The sequence below is a fragment of the Eurosta solidaginis genome, chromosome 1 (genome assembly GCF_040869045.1).
Source record: "Eurosta solidaginis isolate ZX-2024a chromosome 1, ASM4086904v1, whole genome shotgun sequence".
In the NCBI taxonomy this organism is placed as follows: Eukaryota; Metazoa; Arthropoda; class Insecta; order Diptera; family Tephritidae; genus Eurosta; species Eurosta solidaginis.
In genome coordinates this window covers 95,875,539-95,901,128 of record NC_090319.1, presented here as the reverse complement: position 1 = coordinate 95,901,128, position 25,590 = coordinate 95,875,539, and the positions used below count along the sequence as shown (strand labels likewise).

Below are 25,590 nucleotides of genomic sequence, written 5' to 3'. Positions count from 1 at the left end.
ATATATCGCTACCTTATTTGTATGAAGCGAGACAACTTTTTTCAATGAGGCGTGTGAACTCAAATTGCTTTTCGCCTCTCTTTTCTTTTCCCTTTTGTTGCTTTGCTGCCCATTAGTTGATCTATCAACAATAAAGTTTTTATAAAATTGCCGAAAGTGTCGGGCGGCCATGCTGATGCGCTAACTTTTATCTAAATTTGTTTTGTAGAATGATGCATACATTGTTGCTTTACACGATCTTTTTGTTTTTGTTTTTCTGTGACATTTTCGTTACCTTGACTTTGACATTCAGCCTAGACTGAACCTTATTATACCCTTCATTACAACGCGCCGAGGGCAGAGTTACAGTTACATTTGTGCCGACAAAGCATTTTTTTCAATTTGTCTCTGTGTGTTTTTTTTATTATTTACTTCTTTTTTCCCGGGTTGTTTATTCATTTGCGTCAGATGGCATTTTGTTGTTGTATGCACCTTAGTCGCTATTGTTGCTTAGTTTGTAATTTTTTCATTCTTTTTTTAGTGTGTGTGTGTGTATTTTGTTAGTCTTATTCAATAAAAATTTAAATCAATTGTTAGTTTTTTTGATAAACATAAGCGGCGTCTTCTTCTTCTAGTTTCACATCGCCGTTTTGGCTCATCAACATTTATCTACGTTGATCTTTTTAGCGCCGCATTTACACTCTCTCTGTCTCTCTTCACTGTCACATTTACACCTACTTTGTAATATCTGAGTAGAGCAGTTTGGAGGTGGGCACTCGTCGCTGTCTTGCTTCTGGTAACTTCTTCGCTATGTCCGAATTTAGTTTTTCTTACTTGTTACTTTAAGTATTTTTACCCTTGAACCTGAGGCACTGAAAATGGGTGAATAATATTCCAAACTGGTGATCAGCTTAAAACAACGTGCAATCGCGACTCTTTTTCTCTTCACTCCAGATCACACAGCAATGCAGTGCATCTGCATTCAACACAACTATACCTCATTCAATTTATTGTGTGATTTCATAAATAGATTCGCTATGGCGCATCTTCTCGGTCTCTCTCGCTCTCTCCTTCTTATATTCTTTATATTTTCATGATTAAATTAAAGGATAATGTCTGTGCATAAATTTCCATGCCGTTACCTTTGCTGCCTTAATTGTTAAGTTGTTGAGTTATTGTATTGTAAATAAGTTTATTGGGTTAAAATCTTTCACAATTGTATGTTTTATTTGTTTGGGTATTTTGAAATGGGTCAAAATTATGTATTTGTTTGAATTGAGTAAGTCTAGGTTTTGTTGTTCCCTTTGAACAGCGCAGTTTATGGTCTGCAATGTACAAATTCATTGACGAATTTATTTGCGTTCAGATGCAACCGTTATTCTGCAAGGTTAATCGGGGATACGCGCAACTCTTTCGAAGTTTATTTGAAATTAGCCTATATCCGCTGCCAACTCCGCACGAAGAATATAATCCATAAAAGGAAGGATATATATATTTAACACCCCCTGACACACTTTATCACGAAATGATCCCTAAATAGTCTTGAAATAGTTACATTAACAATCTCAAAATGATCCAGCGAAAATCAAAATATTCCGTAGTAAACCCTCCGGTAATAACAACCGCGAAACAGCTCCGGAATGGCCCGAAACAGTACCGAAATAGTCCTTAAAATAATCTGGAAACTGTAGGCAAATAATCCCGAAATGGTCTTGGTGATATTATCACGAAAACGATCAAGAAATTTATCCGAAGCAGTCCCGAAAAGATCCGGATAACAATCCCAAAACGGTCCCGAAATAGTCCAAAATACCTTGAAATAGCTACAAAAGTGTCTCTAAAGCAATCCCGGAATGGTCCCTGAATAGTTGTGAAGTAGGCTATTTCGGAATAGCCTGAAAACGATTCCGAACGCAGTCCCGAAACGGTTCCGAAATAATCCAAAAAGAATGTTGAAAGAGTTCCAAAACGATTCTGAACATAGTCCCAAACAGCGCCAAATAGTCCCGAATCTATTCCACAAATCACCCTGAAATAGCCCCGATATGATTCCAAAAAACATCCCGAAAATTATTCCGATATGTTCCAAAAATGATTTTGAATAGTCCCGCAGTGACCTAGAAATAGCCCCAAAACGGCAACGAAACAACTCGAAGAAAGCCGTTAAATGATCCTCAAAAAACCTCGAAATAATTCGAAAAGAGTCCCGGAATAATACTGGAATTATCCTGTAACTATCCTGAAAACTGACTACTTTTGCAAAATTATTTAGACCATAATTTATATCAACCATGAACAATGCATACATCTTATGCATTTTATAAATAGGAAAGTTGGGATGTTTGGATATCTGGATGTACCGATGTTGGGATGCCCAGATGTTGCCTTTGTGACTCAATCACACCAGAACGGCTGAACTTATTCGATAAAACTTGGCTCACTGATAGCTAACTATCAAGTTGGTTCTACTGGGGATAATTTTTTAAAAGGCAGGAGTGTATTCGAATTATCCTATGTGGAGATATGTAGGTTCGAAATGATTGTAATTTCCTTGAAATAGTCTTTAATCGATCGATAATAAACCGAACAACAAACAGTAGTTCCGAATTGATATCGAAACGGTTTCGAAATGATACCGAAATAGTCTTCAACACAGCTCCGAAATTATTCCGAAAACAACATGATTCGAAAATGATTCCGAAACAGTACAGATAGAGAGAAATATCGATACAAATCGCGAGGACTTCTCTTTAGAACACACTACAGTATGACGGCAGTTTGAGCGACGTAAAAGCTCTAGAGAATGAAAAATAGCCTCCAGCCCCCACACCTGAGTCCATATTGAAGCCATCAGTGTAGATTAGTATGCCGTTGGTGGTTAGAACCGTTCCTATCTTCCAATCATTCCTTCTAAGAATGAGAATGTTAACATCGTCGTCAAAACTGCAGTTTGCGGAAATAACAATCTATTTCGGAATCCAAAGCCGCCGCCGGATGTAAATTTAGGATACTGCTATACCCTTTCTGAGTATCGTTCCAGCGTACAGATTCTCTGATTGTCAGTGCGGTTTATGTCGACGTACAAAATATGTCTATTGGAAGCAGGTTTGAAATGGGGTCTAGAGCCGCCATGAGACAGGTAAGGCAGGCTCCGGTGGCATCAACGCACGCAGTGCGCTCATTTTTCTGTAAGTTAGATTGTAGTTCTTACTTAGAGCTTTGCACCACTCTATAGAATCACACTTCAGCACTGGTCGCACCACTGCCTCATGCAGCTATGTCACCATCATTGGCTAAAGACTCAATTTCTTACCTCCAGATGAGTTTAAAATCGATTATTAGTACCAGATACTTGTAGTACCAATAGGGTTAATTGCTGGCCGTTTAGCCTTGGTAATTTAAAGGTTGGTTGTTGTACTTCCTCGTGAAGAGTAGAAGATCCGTATTCGCCGGATTTAACCTAAGGCCACACCCCTGTCTCCACCTACCTAGTTTTGCCAACGTTCTCTCAATGATTTCACTCATCACTGAAGGGAATGGACCCGAAATAAGGTTCGTCACATTGTCAGCGTACACCACAGTATTTACATCACTTGTGTCGACTTTTTCTAGAATATCGTTCATAGTAACGAGCCATAGCAGAGGTGAGAGCACCCCACCTTGCGGTGTGTCTATACATATCATATATGTTTACAAATACTTGCTCCCTCCAGCTCAGTTGATATCTAGCGGTTAAAAAGAATAGCTTCCCATCACATGCTTTTTAAAAAAAGTATAGCCAGTAGATCCTTCCACAATATTGTCTATTTCTATATCAAATTTCATGCTGTTCGTTAATTTTTTCTTGCGCGATTGAGTCACAAAACGATTACAAAATTATTCAACACATCCAAACATCTATACTTTAACATTGATAACCTCATAAGATTCTGTAGTGAAAAAATATCATAATTTTGTCTCCTTAGAACTGCCTTAGATTCTCCCGGATTTTCAATACGAATTTTTGAGTAAGAGTCCCTTTTGTGAATATGAGATATCATATATATTATTTCTAATTGATGTTTTTATGTACGGGTCCCTTTTTCACTCTTATTTGGAATCCAAATCTATAAATAAAGTTTTGGTTGTAAAGATGGAGATTTGGGCTATTAGCGAGCTTTGGGCAATTTTGGTCGTAGTGCTTTTGTTGAGCTATATTTAATTAAAATAATTTGCTAAAAAGAAACGATTGTGAGGACACAAAGAAATCTATTTGTACTATGGCACTATTGTGAATATTTGCACTGCATTACCGGCAGTTGCTCTCATACGCCAGATGTCAGCGCAAGTTTAATTGATTGATAGCTGATAGCTGATTTTTGTTGATATGTGATAAGAGACTTTTAGATTGGTTGCGCAAGATGCTCACGGTACGGCTCGTAGTCAATAAATTCTTTTTCGCAATCCCGAAAAATAAAGACTCGCAATGCCGACTGAAATAATAGGCCTTACCTGGTAAGCGTAACAGCACCTTACACTTGACATCACAACATGCAGTGTAAGAGAAGCTATGGGATCTAAAATATAAATATTGTCACGGATATTAGCATCCCTAAGCTATACCATCACTAAGGCGATGCTAAGCGATGTTCACGTCAATAATCAAATCATGTATACACATATATAAGGCAGCCGAGAGATGTCACACACAGATGCATTTACTTATACGCCTATGTGTGTGCGAGAGACTGTAAACTACAAACTCACATACATCTGAGAGACGCTGAAAAGTAGAAAATTGTAAACAAGTAGAAACTATATGAGAACTATAAACACTCGAAATAGTTGGTAAGTTCTGGAAATAGAAGAGCCTAGATGTATGCAGCGTAAACTATAAAAGCGGCACAAGAGAGTAAAATGTAATTCAGTTTGATTTGAGATTTGGATTAAGCGCTATCTAGCGAGCTATAGCAGTATTATTTTGAATAGTAGAGTTTCATTTGAGCTGTCAATCAGTTTGGTTATTAAGTAAGCTATTCGTTGCAAAGTACAAGTGTTATTGTGAAGTACTTGAATAAAGGCCATTTTGCATTATTACATATTGGAGTTATTTATTTAACAGTTTAGCGATACGAACTTAGCAGAGGGTTGCAAATAAGAGGATTTGCAAGTAAATTCGTTACAATTGGTGTCAGAAGAGGAATTGTTGAATAAATTCCGAAGATTGGGAATACAACTTGGGCATGGCAAAGTTCAGTGAATTGAAGATCCAGCAACTGAAAAAGGAGTTGGAGAACCGTGGATTAAATACAACCGGCAATAAGATCGAACTTCAAGCACGGCTACGAGAGGTAATGGAGTCGCAAGGAATTGATGTGGACGAGTTTGTCTTTTATCCTGATGGGGACGAAACAACAACAAAAATTGAAGAGAAAAACGAAACATCGCAGACGGTTACCAGCACAGACTTGAACATGATATTGGCTGCAATAACTGCTCAAACATCGACAGTAACATCCAAGATGGAAGCGCAAGAGGCACGTATAACAGAAATGTCATCACAAATATCCACCAACATGTCATCTCAGCTGGAATCGCAGGAGACACGCATAACATCCAAGATTGAAGCACAAGAAACGCGTATGTCAGAAATGTCGACACAGATTACATCGAAGATTGAAGCACAAGAAACGCGTATGTCAGAAATGTCGACACAGATTACATCAAAGATGGAGACACAACTGAAAGCACAAGAGGCACGCATAACAGTACAACTCGAAGCACAAGAGGCGCGTATATCATCAAAACTCGAAGCACGTATGGACGAGAAAATAACGCAGTTTGAGGAAAAAATCGAAGCCGAGGTGGATGCTTTGAGAGGTCGTATACAAGAGTTGCAATTAAACCGCCCAGCTGTTTCAGCAAGCAATACAAAGGTAAAAACACCATCCTTTGACGGTTCTGTTCCTTTCCAGGTCTTTAAGCTACAGTTTGAGAAGACCGCAGCAGTGAACAACTGGAATGCGGAAGATAAAGTTGCTGCACTATTCGTGGCATTGAAGGGGCCAGCAGCGGAAATTCTACAGACGATTCCCGAAGGAGAGCGGAACAATTATGAAGCATTGATGGCTGCTGTAGAACGACGTTATGGAAGCGAGCATAGGAAACAGATATTCCAAATTGAGTTGCAAAACCGCTACCAAAAAGCAAATGAGACATTGCAGGAGTTTGCTTCAGATATTGAAAGATTGGCTCATCTTGCAAATGCGGACGCACCCGTGGAATACACTGAAAGGGTAAAAATCCAGAGTTTCATAAATGGCATACGGGACGTGGAAACGAAGCGAGCTACATACGCGAACCCAAAGCCAACATTCGCAGAAACGGTGTCACAAGCTCTGATTCAGGAAACGGCGTCGCTTCTGTGTAAGCCAGTTTTCAAAGCACGCCGTGTGGAAGTAGAAAGGCCAGAGTGGGTAGACGCAATATTGGAGGCACTGAAAGGATCGCAAAAGCGAAGTGAAAAAGTTATCAAATGCTTCAAATGCGGGAAGTCCGGTCACATAGCACGTCATTGCGATCTTGGTCTTAATAGTTCCAACAATGTGGGTGGCCGTAAACGCAAAGCTGGAGGAGATGAGCAAGAGCGAGTAAGAGGTAGAGAGCTAGATCCAGCTATTGAATGCCCTGTGATATCTGTGTCGCAAATTGGAAGGAAATCAAGCAGTCTTACCGTCAGAGGGAATGTGGATGGCAAAGAACGAGTACTGACTGTAGATACGGGCGCATCTCATTCCTTGATCCGATCTGACTTGGTCAACAGGAGAGTAAAACCGTTACCTGGAGCAAAGTTGCGTACGGTCACTGGCGACTATAACCAAGTTCAGGGAGAAGTGATATGTGAAGTATTGATTGGGAAGGTCATGGTTCTACACAAATTTGTTGTGGCGGAGATTGTTGATGAAGTTATATTGGGAGTGGATTTCTTGGTTGACCATGACATCAAGATCGATATGCAGAGAAGGGTGATGTGTTATGAGAACCAAGATGTGCCACTTAACTTTAGTTTGGAAAAAGGGTTCAGCAGTAATCGGGTACTGGTGGAGAAGACTCGACGAAGGCCACGAAATTCAAAGGTAAAGGTTGATGGAACAAATGGGCCAAACAAATCAAAACCGAAGGTACCTGTGAGAGAAACACTGGCATTGAAAAGCCCTAACGGACGTACTGAAACGAAGAAAGAATGCACTACTGTTGTGAAGCGTCGGAACGATACTGATTATGCAAAGGAAATCCGTCCAGCGCAAGCTCTGCGAAGTAGTTCTTCATTGGTCAAGCAACAGAGTGCGAGGGAACGATCCAGGATAATGAGTAGTAAGATGAAACACAGGTACGACAAGGAAAATAATTCGAAAGGTTTCTTGGCGGGAGATTTGGTACTGTTATACAACCCTCACCGGCGGAAAGGTGTTCCATCCAAATTTCGGTGCAGTTGGGAAGGCCCGTACAAGGTTGTGAAGAAGATCAGTGATACCATCTACCGCATACAAAGCATTGAGAAACCACGGAGTAGAAGAGTGGTACATTTGGCGATGCTAGCAGCGTTTAGATCGAGAGATTTGTCTGATCGGGACGATCAGACTTAGGTGGAGGGCAATGTCACGGATATTAGCATCCCTAAGCTATACCATCACTAAGGCGATGCTAAGCGATGTTCACGTCAATAATCAAATCATGTATACACATATATAAGGCAGCCGAGAGATGTCACACACAGATGCATTTACTTATACGCCTATGTGTGTGCGAGAGACTGTAAACTACAAACTCACATACATCTGAGAGACGCTGAAAAGTAGAAAATTGTAAACAAGTAGAAACTATATGAGAACTATAAACACTCGAAATAGTTGGTAAGTTCTGGAAATAGAAGAGCCTAGATGTATGCCGCGTAAACTATAAAAGCGGCACAAGCGAGTAAAATGTAATTCAGTTTGATTTGAGATTTGGATTAAGCGCTATCTAGCGAGCTATAGCAGTATTATTTTGAATAGTAGAGTTTCATTTGAGCTGTCAATCAGTTTGGTTATTAAGTAAGCTATTCGTTGCAAAGTACAAGTGTTATTGTGAAGTACTTGAATAAAGGCCATTTTGCATTATTACATATTGGAGTTATTTATTCAACAGTTTAGCGATACGAACTTAGCAGAGGGATGCAAATAAGAGGATTTGCAAGTAAATTCGTTACAATATTTTAATTTTTAAAAATTTGCTAGACCGCGAATTAAGAATGATTTTTTTCGTGTTTCGTGTTTCTTACTCATAAATATTTGGTATTTCAATAATTTCATTGTTTACGGTAAATAGAAAGTCAAACGTGTGGAATGTGAAATTCTTTCTGTTCTGTTTTTGATCTACATTCATACATACTTACATTTGTGCATATTATACATTGTGACTAGCTTTCATATTCATACAATACTTGTAACCCGATCGTAAAACTTGTACAAGCTGCAGAACTTAAACGTTCGAGAACAATATTCTACAGGAGGACCAGGTGGAAAACGATTTAAATTCCTTTGGTGTTGCCAATTGGCGCTAGCTAGCCCAACGAGGAAGCGAATGGCGCGACTCGTTTTATTATCCTGTCGCGCTGAAGACATTTTGTTTTTATAATAAACTCTGTGCGTCCTTGACATTCAATTACAAGAAACATAGATAAGTTTTCGTTAAAATTAGGGTGCTAGGTCTTTAAATCTGCGAACGTTTGATGTATTCAGAAAGAAAGGTCTAACGTTGAATGCGGAAAACACTTAAAAATTCTATAAATTGAGGAAAATTTCAATTTAAGATGTAATACTAATTTCATACAGAAATTTAATGGTATCCCAATGTTGTTTAATAAAATAATTAAGCTTTCCTTTTCATACAGGGCTTGCTTCATTAAGCGAACATCAGCCCCAAAAAATTATTACGCTTTTACAAAAAAAAAAGTAAAAATTCATAGCAGCCGTTTCATCTCTAAATATAAAGACAATTAAAATAAAATGCATAAATGCATGCTCGTGTAGCTTTCCTACCAAATGTGGAGAAGATAGGTCACATGTATCCCAAAGACTACAGGCCACAAGTATCTATCACCTCTGCTGTGGACGTTGGACATCAACCAACTGCTCAGGCGGTTCGATGAGGGAGCCGTAAAACTTACAGTTAACGCAGATGACGTTACGATTGTCACAAGGGAAAGGGCCTTACAACGATTAGCTTTTTTATGGATCGGGCGCTTCGGAATATTCATACCTGGGCATCTAATGTCGGATTGACAGCCAACACAGAGAAGACGGATGTGGTCTTGTTTACTAAGAGGTACAAGGTCCCAAATTGGACCAAGCCTAAATTAGGAGGAGTGACCCTACAGGAGAAATCTTGCCAAAAATATCTAGGAATCATGCTAGACAGTAAGTTGTTGTGGAAGCTCAAAGTGGAGGAGAGAGTGCAGAAGGACTCGACGGCTTTTTATGCATGTAAAAAAATGCTGGTGCGTTGGTGGGGTTTATCGTCCTCTCTCTCTAATTAGGTATTTATAGCGAATGTAAAGCCTATTATATACTATGGAGTCCTTATTTGACGGACAGCCACACAAAAAAGAACCTACCTCAAAAAATTAGAGGGGTATGCAGGCTATCAAAGCATAGCATTACAGGAGCTCTGAAAATAACACAGACAGCTGCACTGTATGCCATTCACATTTAAATTTTTTGTTTAATTTCGGTTAAATGAGCAAGAATTTAATGTATTTGTATATAACTTTTCATTAATTGTAGGAAAGATTTTTCTTAAATTTTTTCAATCAAGAATACTTTGTTGAATATTTCTTACAATATTTGCACGTACGAGTTAGCACTAGCGTTGCCAAATGTCCCGTATTGGCCGCGACATCCCGTATTTTTCACAAATATTAAAGTGTACCGCCGGGAAATGCTATGGCCCGGCATTTTCACATTATCAAAATTAATAAATTATAATCTGCTACGAAACATGGCCATATTTGCGGCTTCGATTGTATTCAGTTCAGTAGCATATTGCATGCAACTCTGTAAAGAAGAAAAATTCATCCCTATTGTGGTTCCGAATATTGTCAATGTTTGACATTTCGCAAACCTAAATATGCATTTTGCAAGGAAAGTGTTGTGTTTTAAAATAACGTTTGCCATAGAATATTCAATTTGCATTAAACATAGTAAACGTATTAATTGTTAAGGGCTAATTAAACTTCCTTAAGGGCCTATTAATGGTGACTTATCCATAACCAGATAAAACAGCTGATCGGATCAACCTTATGAAAATCAATGTAATATATTAATAGTGCCATACCATAACGCTAAAGCCATAACCATATCATAGCCAACCATTGGTTGTTGGTTTCTCGCCAAATCCGTAACCTAAAAATATTTGAGTTGGTGAATTTAATATCTTTTTGTAGAAATTAATCATTGTTTTGGATACGTTATGACTAAGAGACTTATTTTTTATGGAATATGTTTGTAATTTTTTGCGTTTTCTTCATTTTTATGAAATTTCACGATTTTTAGTTAAGGCAGGATTAATCGATGACATTGTATATGGTTATGGATATGGGTATGGTTCCGATTATGGCGTTAGGGTTAAGGAAGTTTAATTGGCCCTTTAACCCTAACACCATAGTCGTAACTATACCCATATCCATAACCATCTCCAATGTGATCTATTAATGGTGCCTTAACCTAAAAATCGTGAAAATTTCATAAAAAGAAAACACAAAAAATTACAAACATATTCCACAAAAAATAAGTCTTTTAGTCATAACGTATCCAAAACAATGAATAAAATCTACAAAAAGTTATTAAATTCACCAACTCAAATATTTTTAGATTATGGATATGGCAAGAAACCAAAACCCAATTGGTTGGCTATGGTATGGTTATGGCGTTAGCGTTATGGTATGGCACCATTAATATATTACATTGATTTCCATAAGGTAGGTTCGTTCAGCTGTTCTATCTGGTTATGGTTATATGGTTATAAGTCACCATTAATTCTCCCTTTAGCCTCTTTCATAAAAATATTTGTTATAAATAAATGAGTTTAAAAAGTTTAATGCTATCTAAAAATTATTTTGCCGACATGAGCAACCATACAAATATATAGGTGTTTCTTATGTTTCAAATGTCCCGGGAAATTTTTAAAAATCCCGGGAATTTGGCTCAGATGTGAAGTTTGTCCCGGGAACCCGAAAAAAAAATCTGGCACTCGACTGTAAAGGTTATAACCTCAACTCGAAATCTCTCTTGTTTATACTATTTTCTCCATTTTTTAGAAAATTATTTGTGTAATTAAAAAGAAATTGTTATAATTTTCTAGAAAACTACTTGTTCATATTTAGGGAAGGATATCTATGGCGAAATATCATTAACCCTTTTGCTTATATTAATAGCTATTTTCTTCGTTTTTACGAATTATTTTTTTGAGTGTGGTAGAAAATGTTTAGTGAATTAGAACGGTTAATTAAACTTTCATTCAAATAAATGGAGAAATTGTATCAAGTTCCAGTTTTGCATCGAAGCGACGGATGCTACTGTATACTTTAAACAACTTGAATAACAAGGTTTGGCAAAAAGCTTATCTTATGGAAAAATATTTGTACTATAGGCTTAAGGACCATTTCTACTACAATCACTCCATATTGTAGAAATAAAATGCGGGGTGAGTTCAAAGTAACGTCTGACAGCTTTCTATTGCAGCACTTTGTGTCCACTTGATCCAATTAGGTCTTTGCAGATTTCAGCAGATCAACAGCAGGATTATGTAACAAAATCGCTTGAACTGTTAATAAAAACAAGAGAATCTACCAAAACTTCACAAAATAGGGCCCAATGGAACACATAACTTGAAAAAAAAAATGTATACCAAAAGCAAAGGGCGCTTTTCTCGAACAAAGTGTACACAAGTTAATCAAAATTAGTGAAACAAAGCTCTGCGAAAATTAAGCGGTTCAATATTTTTCATAGCTTAAAAATGCTTGATTCCATAAGAAAAAATTAAAGGAAAAAAGTGCAAACTCTACGAATTACAAGCAAAATAAAGTGTGCACGTTCTTTTCGGAACAGTTCTTGTGTATAGAGAACTATCACTTAATCCATATTTTTATAGAAGACGGCTTGAGATACTTTAAAAAAAATTCCACAGACATAACTTTTAATAATTATCCGGATAACCGCATATCTGAAAAAGGGTCGGACAGGTCGGATTCGGTATATATGCATACATCTGGCACAAAACTACTGGAAATAACGATTAAATAAAATTAATAAATACAATGCGCGATAACCTTCGAAGAAATCTTAGGCCGAGCTTTTCTCTTCCAATTTGCGTCGTGCTCCTTTTTCCTACAAATTGGTGGGACGGGACCCACATGTTTCATGCTGACTTCGAATGACATCTTCAACGCAGATGAGTTTTCACTGAGAAGCTTATCAAGATAGAAATACACTCGGACTGTTTGCCAATCCACTGCCGAGAGGGACCGCGCTTAGAAAAACTGTTTTCTAATTGAAAACACTTTTTCTAAATGTTTGCTGTTGTTCTGCCCAGGGATTGAACCCAGAATCTTCGGTGTCGTAGGCAAAACACGCTACCACCACATCACATGAACATGTGCCTAAATATTTCGAATCGGAAAGCACACACATGCGCATGAGGTTTATTCAAACGGCACTCACAAAAGCTGTGTACTAAAATTTTTGTTATAAAAGCTCGTGTGCATGAGCAATGAATTCAGTGATTTTCTGCACATGTGCGTGCTGAGTATGTGTGTGCAAATACGAAACCTGCAATAGAAGATCAGATCGAAAGGACATTAGATGAGTGGTGCATCCTCTGAGTGTTGTATATTTGGTCTAGAAATTGTGCAATATTTTCTATGTTTACTACGCTTTCTAGACTGAGAGAATTGCCATAATAGTTTTTTGTATTTCTGAAGACCATCATATTAGAGTGATTCGTTTTTCAAGTGCTGGTGGTTTATTATAAAACAATTTTAAGTTTTGCGAATTTGTCAATTTATTTAAATTGAAAAAATAAACGAAATTTAATTGAGAAAACATTCTGAATATTGTTATTGTAGAAAAAAGTGCTATTTCTGTGTCTATATAGTAAATGTTGTATTTGTTCATATAATAAATTTACAAATATTTATTTGTATTTGTACCGAACTCGCCCACTTGTCGTAATTTTGAATAAAAAAAAAGTTTTTGCGCTGTTTTGCGAGTTATTTTCTGCTTCTCAATATTTTCACTTCATATGTCGTCATAAATCATGTTGATGCTTTGTCAAAAGTTATTTGCTGTTTATTTTCGCTTGAAGTACACAAATATCACTTTTTAGATTTTTACATAATTTGGCTTATGGGATGTTTGTTTAGTTTTTTTGAGTAAAGTCACTGAGTCTCCTCTCAAACTTTTTATTTAAATTAAGTTCAATGAACCGTTTAAGAGTTGATCGTTGTTCATATTATCCTTAAACACGACATCCTTTTTTTTTATTTCCTAAAAGAATTTTTATGCTTACACCGTTACGTTTTAGTGATCGTTATCATTTGTACTACACGCCACGACTTTCCGTTTTGAACAGTGAGCTAACGTTTTGATAAAATCATCTGCAAGTCCAGAATAAAGACGGTAATCATGATCCTCATCGTCGATCAGCTGCTCGTGTCTGTTTTTCGTCAAAGATAACTAACTACTTACTAGATACTTAGTCATACATATATACATGTGTAGATGTATATACTTATTAAAAAAATTTAAAAAATGTGTCTTTATTTAGTTTGAAATGTCGGCGATGAGTTATTATCACCAGCTCACCGCCGTCACAATTGCTATCTTTTTTATCTCCAGTACCATCTCGGATATGTGCGCTTCATTCTTTAATAAGACATATGTATACACGTACATATGTACATATTTACATAGATAGATATGCCGCAGAGTTCTCGACAATAGAACATTTTTGAGTCGTATATACTACGCATATAAGTACTAATTTGAAAAGTTCATATATGATAATTTAACTGTAAAAATGTGCTTCGTTTACCTTCTACTTAATTTTAATCGGAGCTTTAGCTTTACTTACTTACTTAATTGGCGCTTAACCATCTAAACGGTTATGGTCGTCCAACAAGGCGCGCCAGTCGCTCCTTCGCTCCGCCCACCGGCGCCAATTGGTCACACCAAGGGAGTTTAAATCGTTTACCACCTGGTCCTTCCAACAGAGTGGGGGCCGCACTCTACCTCTGCTTCCATGGGCGGGTTCCGATAGAAACACTTTCTTGGCCGGAGCATCATCTTTCATCCGCATAACATGGCCTAGCCAGCGCAGCCGCTGCGTTTTAATTCGCTGGAGTATGTGGATGTCTGCGTATAGCTCGTACAGCTCATCATTAAATCTTCTTCGGTACTCACCATCGCCAACGCGTAGAGGTCCATAAATCTTTCGAACAACTTTTCTCTCGAACACTCCCAAAGCCGCTTCATCTGCTGTTGTCATGGTCCATGCTTCTGCCCCATATAGCAGGTCGGGTACGATATGTGACTTGTAGAGTATGATTTTCGTTCGCCGAGAGAGGACTTTACTTTACAATTTACATTTATTGGCAAGATCGATTCTTCGCTGGATTTCAGTGCTGATGTTGTTACTAGTGTTGATGCTGGTTCCCAAATAAACGAAGTCTTTTACTATTTCGAAATTATGGCTGCCAACAGTAGCGTGGTTACCAAGGCGCGTATGCGCTGACTCTTTACTCGATGACAGCAGGTACTTCGTTTTGTCCTCATTCACCATCAAACCCATCTTTACCGCTTCCTTTTCCAGTTTGGAGTAAGCAGAACTTACAGCGCGGGTGTTTAGGCCGATGATATCAATGTCATCAGCATACGCCAGTAATTGTACGCTTTTATAGAATATTGTTCCAGTGCGGTTAAATTCTGCAGCTAGTATAACTTTCTCCAGCATCAAATTAAAGAAATCACACGATAGGGGATCACCCTGTCTGAAACCTCGTTTAGTTTCGAACGGCTTGGGGATGTCCTTCCCAATTCTGACTGAGCTGATGGTGTTGCTCAACGTAATTTTGCACAGCCGTATAAATTTTGCGGGGAAACCAAATTCAGACATAGCGGCATATAGGCAGCTCCTTTTCGTGCTGTCGAAGGCGGCTTTAAAGTCGACATTTTCGACAAATTTCGTTTGAATAAATTTTAGCTTAATATGATATGCCTATATACGATCTGTAAAATGAAATCGTACACACCAAGAAGCGTCTAATACGCTATTATACCCAGTCCATGCTTCTCTGTTGCATAATGATAAAGTGGAACTTTATTGAATCGGAGTTTGAGTGCGAGTGGGAATGGGAGTGGGTGACTGAATGAGTCCATAGTGTTACTTAAACTTTGCGCAACCTACAAACTGAAAGACCTTAACAGAAACTAGCATCCATGCTACTTGCTGCTTGATAGATTTTTAGATAATCTGATAGCTGTACTGCATGCGGAGCGCAGGGCACAAGCACAAAACGTGCTGGATATTTTTCTCCTCAATCCCGAACTTCCTATATCTGTTATCATTTACAAGACTTAATTTAAAGCATGTGAAGTCCGAAGACTGTTTCCAGTCAGAATACCCATCATGAGCTTACACTGTCCCCTATTTTTATACTCAGCTGGGTAGAGCTCACAGAGTATATTTTTTTTGTTCGCATAACGGTACCTATTAATGGCATAAACTAATCGAGATAGATATATACCGATTTCACACAGCGGCTTGATGAAATCATTAGTCAAGTTTTCTACATTAAAGCCCTAATTGAACTCGATCTTTCATACAAAATACAAGTTCTTAATTATCTCATTATTGCTTTATTGAATGCCTAATCGATTGAAAAATCCTGTCGGCTTTGCTTGGTGCTTCGATTTTTATTGTCAATGTAACAAATAACAATCAAAAATAAATTATTTTAAATAATATACGAAAAATAGAAAAAACACGAAAAAAATCAAAATTTAATTTTCGCTGCATTTGCTGCAAATATAATATGGCTTTTTCGAAAATAGGCACAATTTGGTTAGGTGCAACATCTATTGGTAGTTGCGCATGTACATATTTTATTTTGATTGTATTTATAGTTAAGAAGGAAACGACTGCTTTCCATTCTAACTATTTTTTGTAAAAACGAAATATTTTTTGGCGCTGCTGACAAATGTTCGCTTAATGAAGCAAAAGGCCCTGTATGAAAAGGGAAACCTAATTATTTCATTAAATAAAATTGTGATTCGATTCAGTTTCTGTGTAAAAACGGTAATAGACTTCTATATATCCAAATGATCTGTGCGAAAAAAGAAATTCATTTAGCCATTGCCGTCCGTCCGTCGTTCTGTCTGTAAACACGATAGGTAGGTAGGTTGAACTGGCCGGTCCATGAGGACCTCACATAGACTGATTGAGTCCGTAGTGTTACCAGAAGTTTGTTTTAACGACCAAACTGAAAAACCCTATCAAAAACCAGGACCTATGTTATAAAATAACTCCGTCCTCTTGGCAAATACTAGAAGCTTCCTAGGACTTAAGCCACTTGCTGCTTCTAGATCTGACAGCTGTATCACTCCTAATAGCTGGAGTCTTAGCCTGGCAAGTGCAGGGCACGAGCACAGAACGTGCTCGATCGTTTCCTCCTCCAACCCGCACTTCCTACACCTGCTATCACTGACCAAGCCTAATTTAAAGGCATGTGACGCCAGAAGGCAGTGTCCAGTCAGAATACCCGTCATGAGTCTACAGTCCTCTCTTTTTAATGATAGAAGCAACTGTGTTAGTCTAAGGTTGTAAGACCTACACATAATCTTCGACACTTTACAGCCCCGCTCTTGAACCCACGCCTTTTCTGCTTGGTCGATCATGTGCACCTCTCGCCTTCGCTTAATCTCGCCCAATCTAATTGGGACGTCTACGGAGCAAGCTTCAAGGGATGCGCCCTTTTTAGCTAATTCCTCCGCTTTTTCATTCCCATCTATTCCCATATGCCCTGGGACCCAATATAGATGTATGCTTCTCCCTGTCCCGATTCTCTCCAGAGACTGCTTACACTCTAACACGCATTTAGATGCTGTGCTATGCGAGATTATTGCCTTAATTGCTGCTTGACTGTCAATATAAATGTTAACACGGTTGCAGCTTAAGCTATTCTCTTCCAGGGTTTCTACTGCTTTGGTTACGGCCAATATTTCCGCTTGGAAAACGCTACAGTAATCCGGCAGCCTGTAGGATCTGCTTAATTCCGGATCAGCGCAGTATACCGCAGACCCTACTCCTTCCACTATTTTGGAACCATCGGTGTACACATGTATCGCCTCGTCCGCCATTTGCGCACCCTTGCGCCAACCGTCCACCTCTATTGTGGCCTTAAGATCTCCGTCAAAGTGCAGGTAGGGAATCATGTAGTCTGTTCGTCTTGTGACTGATGACGCTATACTACTATGGCCATATGGTCGGCGCTCAAGCTGCCCCGAAGCATCGAGCCTGGTTGCGGTCGTTAACGCTTTGTTCTTTGCTACCAGGTCTACAGGTGGAATGTGCAGAATGGCATACAGTGCAGCCGTCGGGGTTGTTTTCAGGGCTCCCGTAATGCAAAGCATCGATAGTCTGCATACCCCTCTAATTTTTTGAGGTATGTTGTTTTTTGTGTGGCTTTCCACCAAACAAGAACTCCATAGTATAGAATAGGGCTTACAATCGCTGTAAAAACCCAATGAGAAAGAGAGGGCGATAGGCCCCACGTACACCCCAGCATTCTTTTACATGCATAGAGTGCCGTTGAGGCCTTCTTGACCCTCTCCTCCACGTTGAGCTTCTATGACAGCTTACTGTCTAGGATGATTCCTAGATATTTTGTGCAAGGTTTCTCCTGTAAGGTCACCGCTCCTAACTTAGGCCTGGTCCAATTTGGGACCTTGTACCTCTTTGTAAACAAGACCATATCCGTCTTCTCCGCATTGACTTTCAGCCCGACATTAGATGCCCAGGTATGAATATCCCGAAGCGCCCGATCCATCAAAGAACTAATCGTTGGAAGGCATTTTCCACTTATGACAATTGCAACGTCATCTGCGTAAGCCGTAAGTTTTACGGGTCCCTCATCGAATTGCCTGAGCAGTTGGTTGATGACCAGTGTCCACAGCAGAGGTGATAGCACCCCTCCCTGCGGCGTGCCCCTGTCCACTGATTTCGTGGCCTCGTACAATCCCCATTGTGATGTAATCTTTCTGCAATTTAACATGCAGCCGATCCATCTGATTAAGGCAGGATGTACTTTAATGTAATTAAGACCATCCATAATCGCCCATTTTGCAACATTATTGAAAGCCCCGGCAATGTCCAAGAAGACTCCTAGAGCATACTCCTTATATTCCAGGGATTTCTCTATGCTTATTATCACCCTATGCAATGCGGTGTCTACCGACTTGCCTTTGGTGTACGCATGCTGTGTTGTGGAGAGCAGCTTTTCATCCACGTTGGACTTTATGTACACATCTATCAGCCTCTCAAAGGTTTTGAGCAGAAGTGATGTTAAGCTAATGGGTCTATAGTCTTTGGGATACACGTGACCGATCTTCCCCGCCTTTGGTAGAAAAGCTACACGAGCAGTTCTCCAAGAGTGCGGTACATGATTCAGTCTTATGCACCCATCGAATATTATTTTAAGCCATTCCACGACCGCCCTACTTGAGACTTGTAGCATGGCCGGGAATATACCATCTGGGCCCGGCGATTTAAACTTAGAAAACGTCTTCATTGCCCACTCGATCTTGGTATCGGTCACCAAGCCCGGCACCACTAGCTCCGTGATCGAAGTGTGAGTGATGTCTGCTGGTTCTTCTAAACCGTCTCCCGATGGGAAATGTGTATCGAGAAGCACCTCAAGGGATTCCTCACTATCACGTGACCATTCCCCGTTCTCTTTCTTTATTAGTCCCTGGACTATGCTTCCCTTTGCTAGGACTTTTTTCAACCGTGCTGTTTCACTGGAGCACTCTATGTCCGTACAGAAACTTTTCCATGAGTTTCTCTTCGCCCTGGTAATTTCACGCTTGTAGATCCTCATTAGATCCCTGTACTCGTCCCGACACGCTTCGCTTTCCGCGGTCTTTGCGAGTTTAAACATTTCTTTTACCTGTCTTCTTAGAAGACTCAGCTCATTGCTCCACCATGGCGGCTTTGCTTTTCCTCTGAATCGTCTTAGAGGGCAAGCTTTGTTATACGCAGTCATAAGCGTCCTTGTTAGGAATTCATTCGACTCCTCCAGTTCCTCTACATTAGCAACCTCTTTGGGTTGTCCCAGTTTTGTTTCTACATGTTTCTGGAATTTAGTCCAATTCGTTGCCCTAGGGTTTCTAAAGGTTCCCTTCTCTACCCTCTTTAGTGGGATGCTGAAGCTTATATACGCATGGTCGGAGAAGGATGCTCTATCAAGAACCATCCAATCATACCTTGATATATCACGCTCGGAGCTCAATGTAATATCCAGAACATTGCTGGATGTTGGACCAATGTATATAGGAACATTTCCCCTGTTGGCTATCTGCAAATTGGTTTGCAGGATGTAACAAAATAGAGATTCGCCTCTCTCGTTCGTATCTGCTCCTCCCCACGCATTGTGGTGCGCATTTGCATCTGCGCCTATGACCAACCGCCCTTTGCGCCCTTCCTCCTGTACTAGCCTTTTGCACTCCATCGGTGGAACCTCCGCAGCATGGGCCATGTAGCAGGACGCCAGGATAAATGCCTGCTTATTCTTTTGCTCAACGGTCACCGCTACGAGATCCTCAGTGGTGTAATTAGGCAGCATATATGAATGCAGCTGTTTCCTTACCATTACTACAGCTCGCACCCGTCCTTCCGTTTGTGCGTAGTAAACGCCAAACCCGCGCGCGCTAAGTCCAGAAACCTTTCCTCCCGATGAGAGCCACGGCTCCTGGATCAGCGCCACGTTAAACGAACCCTCCTCAAGGGTTAGGAGGAGTTCGCTCGACGCCACTTTACTGTGTTGGAGGTTTATCTGTAGGACTCGCAGCACCATTGGGCTGTTTGTCCCCCTCCAGCACCTTCGTTTTGACGTCGTCGTCCTCCTCTTGCCCTTTTGGTTTAGAGTATTCGAGGCCCCCTTCAGCCCCTCGTGAATGTTGTGCCGTGTGTTCCTCTGTGCGAGTCACAGCACCATTTAGCGGTTGGTCCTCTTCTAGCACGTTCGTGGTGACGTCCGGGACATCCACCTGTCTTTTTTCCCTTAGGCTTCTGAGGTCCTTTTCGACTTCGCCCACTTCCAGCGTGTTAGGATTTTTATCCTCGGGACTTCTTTTCCTGAGTCGCATGTAAATTTTGCCAGTGCCAAAGGACATTTTGCCAAGCTGCGTGTACAAAATATCCTCCGGCTGCTTGTTTATTTGGAAGATGTAGAACTGACCATCCTCGGTAGGCCGAGATACAGTAAGTACCTTCCAATCCTGTGTCGGTATGTTCGGCTTCTGATTCTGTAGAAGTCGCAGTGTATCCTCCGACTTCATCACGCATGGTATCTATACCTTAACTTTTGGTACCGTGGGGATTTGCGCTTTATCCACCACCTCAAACCGCGCGTTCGTGCCTGGCCTTTGGAGGTTTGGAACGACTTCCTCCAGCCACCTCAACACGATAACTTGAGTAAATTTTGAGGTATCTTAATGAAATACTATTGCTCGCCAGATAGCGTCTTAAATCAAACTGATTGTCGTGCCTCTACTGTCGCTGCTTTTATACTGTGCGGTTTCCTTGTTGACATATTTCTAGGCGCTTCTATTTCCAGAACTTACTAGTTAGTTATCAGATATAAAATTACTCAGCTGTAACTACAGATGCATGATTTTATAGCTTCTCTCAAACCCCATGCGCTTGTATGTGTGAGCGACACTTGCACAACCATTGCATACTTGCGGGAGTATCTCAGATTTATGAATGTGGTTGTGCGTTGCTTCTCCGCTGCGTGTACGTACATATGTGTAGACATAATGATTGAATTATTGGTGTGCATACAAGTCACTGCTTAGCATCGGCTTAGAGATGATAATACCCCTTAGTGTTGCTAGTATTCGTCACAATATTATGATGCAATTTGGCAGGAACGTTACTCCTATTACTATATGTATGTGTTCTAAATAAAAATTTGCAAAATGGATGACGAACACGCCCCGTTTTTAAAAAAAAAATTTCTTTAGGTCACATTTTAACAAAAAATTGTATATCTTTACAGTATATAAGTAAATTATGTCAACATTCAACTCCTGTAATTATATGGTGCAACAAAATACAAAAATAAAAGAAAAAAATTTCAAAATAGGCGTGGCTCCGCCCTATTTCATTTAATTTGTCTAGAATACTTTTAATGCCATAAGTCGAACAAGAATTTACCAATCCTTGTCAAATTTGTCAAGGTAACTGTTTTCTGTGAAAATGGGGGAAAACGGTTGAAGCCACGCCCAGTTTCTATACACAGTCGACCGTCTGTCCTTCCGCTCGGCCCTTAACACGATAACTTGAGCAAAAATCGATATATGTTTACTAATCTTAGTTCACGTATTTATCTGAGCTCACTTTATTTTGGTATTAAAAATGAGCAAAATCCGACTATGACCACGCCCACTTTTTCGATATCGAAAAATGAAAAAAATTGATAGCTGAAGAAAGATAGCAAAGGCAAGTTGCTCCACTTTTTAATATTACTTACTTACTTAATTGGCGCTTAACCGTCTAAACGGTTATGGCCGTCCAACAAGGCGCGCCAGTCGCTCCTTCGCTCCGCCAACCGGCGCCAATTGGTCACACCAAGGGAGTTTAAATCGTTTTCCACCTGGTCCTTCCAACGGAGTGGGGGCCGCCCTCTACCTCTGCTTCCATAGGCGGGTTCCGATAGAAACACTTTTTTGGCCGGAGCGTCATCTTTCATTCGCATAGCATGGCCTAGCCAGCGCAGCCGCTGCGTTTTAATTCGCTGGACTATGTTGATGTCTGCGTATAGCTCGTACAGCTCATCATTAAATCTTCTTCGGTACTCGCCATCGCCAACGCGTAGAGGTCCATAAATCTTTCGAAGAACTTTTCTCTCGAACACTCCCAACTTTTTAGTATTACCATTTGTATGTATCCATGAAAAAGACAATTTTGTCTACAAAATTGTCTGCTGAGTATGTAATGTTCGGTTACACCCGAACTTAGCCGTCCTTACTTGTTAATTATAAGAGTAACTTTATTAGTCTAAGTTTGTAAGATCTGCAGATGATCTTCGACACTTTGCAGCCCCGCGCTTTATTCCATGCCTTTCCTGCTTGACGATGATGTGCAACTCTTGCCTTTTTCTAATCTCGCTCAATCAGATTGGTACGCCTACGGTACATGCTTCGAGAGATGCGCCCTTTTTAGCTAGCTCATCCTCTTTTGCAGAGGATTCGAATTCGGATAGTTTGTTAGAGTGGAAGTATTAGTTTAAATGAGAACCGAAAAAGGAGTGGGAATAATAGTTGGAAAGAGAGTTTGAATGGATATTGAATTGAGGATGAACGTGGAAGCGGGCTTAAGACTGAGAATGGGGTGGGAGTGAAAGAGTTAGCTAGAAAAATGGAAGAGGAAGAGAAACAAAAAAGAAAAATGGAAGATAGAAAAGAAGAATATTTGAAGAGAGTTATAAGGAAATGAGAAAGGACCATTTTACAAATGTAGAGACGCCAATTTTCGTACAGGACAACGTCTATCGGGTATACTAGTATATATTTTGGCCACGGCGACGTCGATCAAGCTCAACCCCTCGTCGGTTCTCACATCGAGTTTGCCGTGTAGGTTATAGTCGCCATCTGTAAAACTAAGAGAGATATCTTAAAACCAACACCATCATTTGAAAGATCTTTGTTGGAATTTTATAACTGTTTCAATCATTTGTTTGAAAAATGTGTAACTTTGTTGAAAAATCTTTAATGGCTGATAAGGCTATAGAAAGTCTTGAACTGGGCTTGGAGCAATGTGGTGGTACTATTTTTATACTCAGTTGAGCAGAGCTCACAGAGTATATTAACTTTGATTGGATAACGGTTGGTTCTACAGGTATAAAGGAATCGAGATAGATATAGACTTCAATATATCAAAATTATCAGGATCGAAAAAAAATTTGATTGAGCCATGTCCGTCCGTCCGTCCGTCTGTCCGTTAACACGATAACTTGAGTAAGTTTTGAGGTATCTTGATGAAATTTGGTATGTAGGTTCCTGAGCACTCATCTCAGATCGCTATTTAAAATGAACAATATCGGACTATAACCACGCCCACTTTTTCGATATCGAAAATTTCGAAAAACCGAAAAAGTGCGATAATTCATTACCAAAGACGGATAAAGCGATGAAATTTGGTAGGTGAGTTGAACTGATGACGCTGAATAGAAAATTAGTAAAATTTTGGACAATGGGCGTGGCACCGCCCACTTTTAAAAGAAGGTAATTTAAAATTTGTGCAAACTGTAATTTGGCAGTCGTTGAAGATATCATGATGAAATTTGGCAGGAACGTTACACCTATTACTATATGTATGCTCAACAAAAATTAGCAAAATCGGAGAACAATCACGCCCACTTTAAAAAAAATTTTTTTTAAGTCAAATTTTAACAAAAAATGTAATATCTTTACAGTATATAAGTAAATTATGTCAACATTCAACTCTAGTGATGATATCGTGCAACAAAATGCAAAAATAAAAGAAAATTTCAAAATGGGCGTTGCTCGGCCCTTTTCATTTAATTTGTCTAGGATACTTTTAATGCCATAAGTAGAACAAACATTTACCAATCCTTGTGAAATTGGGTAGGGGCTTAGACTCTGAGACAGTAACTTATTTCTGTGAAAAAGGGCGAAATCGTTGGAAGCCACGCCCAGTTTTTATACACAGTCGACCGTATGTCCTTCCGCTCGGCCGTTAACACGATAACTTGAGCAAAAATCCATATATCTTTACTAAACCCAGTTCACGTACTTATCTGAACTCACTTTGTATTCGTATAAAAAATGGCCGAAATCCGACTATGACCACGCCCACTTTTTCGATATCGAAAATTACCAAAAACGAAAAAAATGCCATAATTCTATACCAAATACGAAAAAGGGGATGAAACATGGTATTTGGATTGGTTTATTGACACCTACCATGTTAAGTAGAATGAAATGAAAAAGTTCTGCAGGGCGAAATAAAAAACCCTTAAAATCTTGGCAGGAATACTGTTCGTGGTATTATATATACAAATAAATTAGCGGTATCCAACAGATGATGTTCTGGGTTACCCTGGTCCACATTTTGGTCGATATCTGGAAAACGCCTTCACATATACAACTACCACCACTCCCTTTTAAAAGCCTCATTAATACCTTTAATTTGATACCCATATGGTACAAACACATTCTAGAGTCACCCCTGGTCCACCTTTATGCCGATATCTCGAAAAGGCGACCACCTATACAACTACCACCACTCCCTATTAAAAAGACTCATTAACACCTTTCATTTGATACCCATATCGTACAAACAAATTCTAGAGTCACCCCTGGTCCACCTTTATGCCGATATCTCGAAAAGGCGACCACCTATACAACTACCACCACTCCCTTTTAAAACCCTCATTAATACCTTTAATTTGATACCCATATCGTACAAACACATTCTAGAGTCAGCCCTGGTCCACCTTTATGCCGATATCTCGAAAAGGCGACCACCTATACAACTACCACCACTCCCTTTTAAAACCCTCATTAATACCTTTAATTTGATACCCATATCGTACAAACACATTCTAGAGTCACCCCTGGTCCACCTTTATGGCGATATCTCGAAAAGGCGTCCACCTATAGAACTAAGGCCCACTCCCTTTTAAAAAGACTCATTAACACCTTTCATTTGGTACCCATATCGTACAAACACATTCTAGAGTCACCCCTGGTCCACCTTTATGGCGATATCTCGAAAAGGCGTCCACCTATAGAACTAAGGCCCATTCCCTATTAAAAAGACTCATTAACACCTTTCATTTGATACCCATATCGTACAAACACATTCTAGAGTCACCCCTGGTCCACCTTTATGGCGATATCTCGGAAAGGCGACCACCTATACAACTACCACCACTCCCTTTTAGAACCCTCATTAACACCTTTAATTTGATACCGATATCGTACAAACACATTCTAGATTCACCCCTGGTCCACCTTTATGGCGATATCTCGAAAAGGCGTCCACCTATAGAACTAAGCCCCACGCCCTTTTGAAATTCTCATTAACCCCTTTCATTTGATACCCATATCGTACCAACAAATTCTAGGGTCACCCCTGGTCCAACTTTATGGCGATATCTCTAAACGGCGTCCACCTATGGAACTAAGGATCACTCCCTTTTAAAATACTCATTAACACCTTTCATTTGATACCCATATCGTACAAACAAATTCTAGAGTCACCCCTGGTCCACCTTTATGCCGATATCTC

The 25,590-nt window shown here is 39.7% G+C and overlaps 2 protein-coding genes across 6 annotated transcripts in view; one reads left to right on the top strand and one right to left on the bottom strand.

The window, feature by feature from the left end:
- Positions 1–13,621, bottom strand: part of wtrw (water witch) — a 58,483-nt gene extending 44,862 nt beyond the window's left edge. Inside the window, exon 1 of one of the 4 annotated variants that reach the window (XM_067759221.1) lies at positions 13,564–13,621. The gene's annotated coding sequence lies outside the window, so the exon portion shown is untranslated. Of the gene's footprint in view, positions 1–12; positions 420–13,182 lie in introns of those variants that run through there. The other 3 variants (XM_067759220.1, XM_067759217.1, XM_067759219.1) reach the window with 3 other exon arrangements.
- The window catches only part of mRpS9 (mitochondrial ribosomal protein S9), a 137,584-nt gene that overhangs the window by 55,475 nt on the left and 56,519 nt on the right, over positions 1–25,590 (top strand). The window lies entirely within an intron of this gene.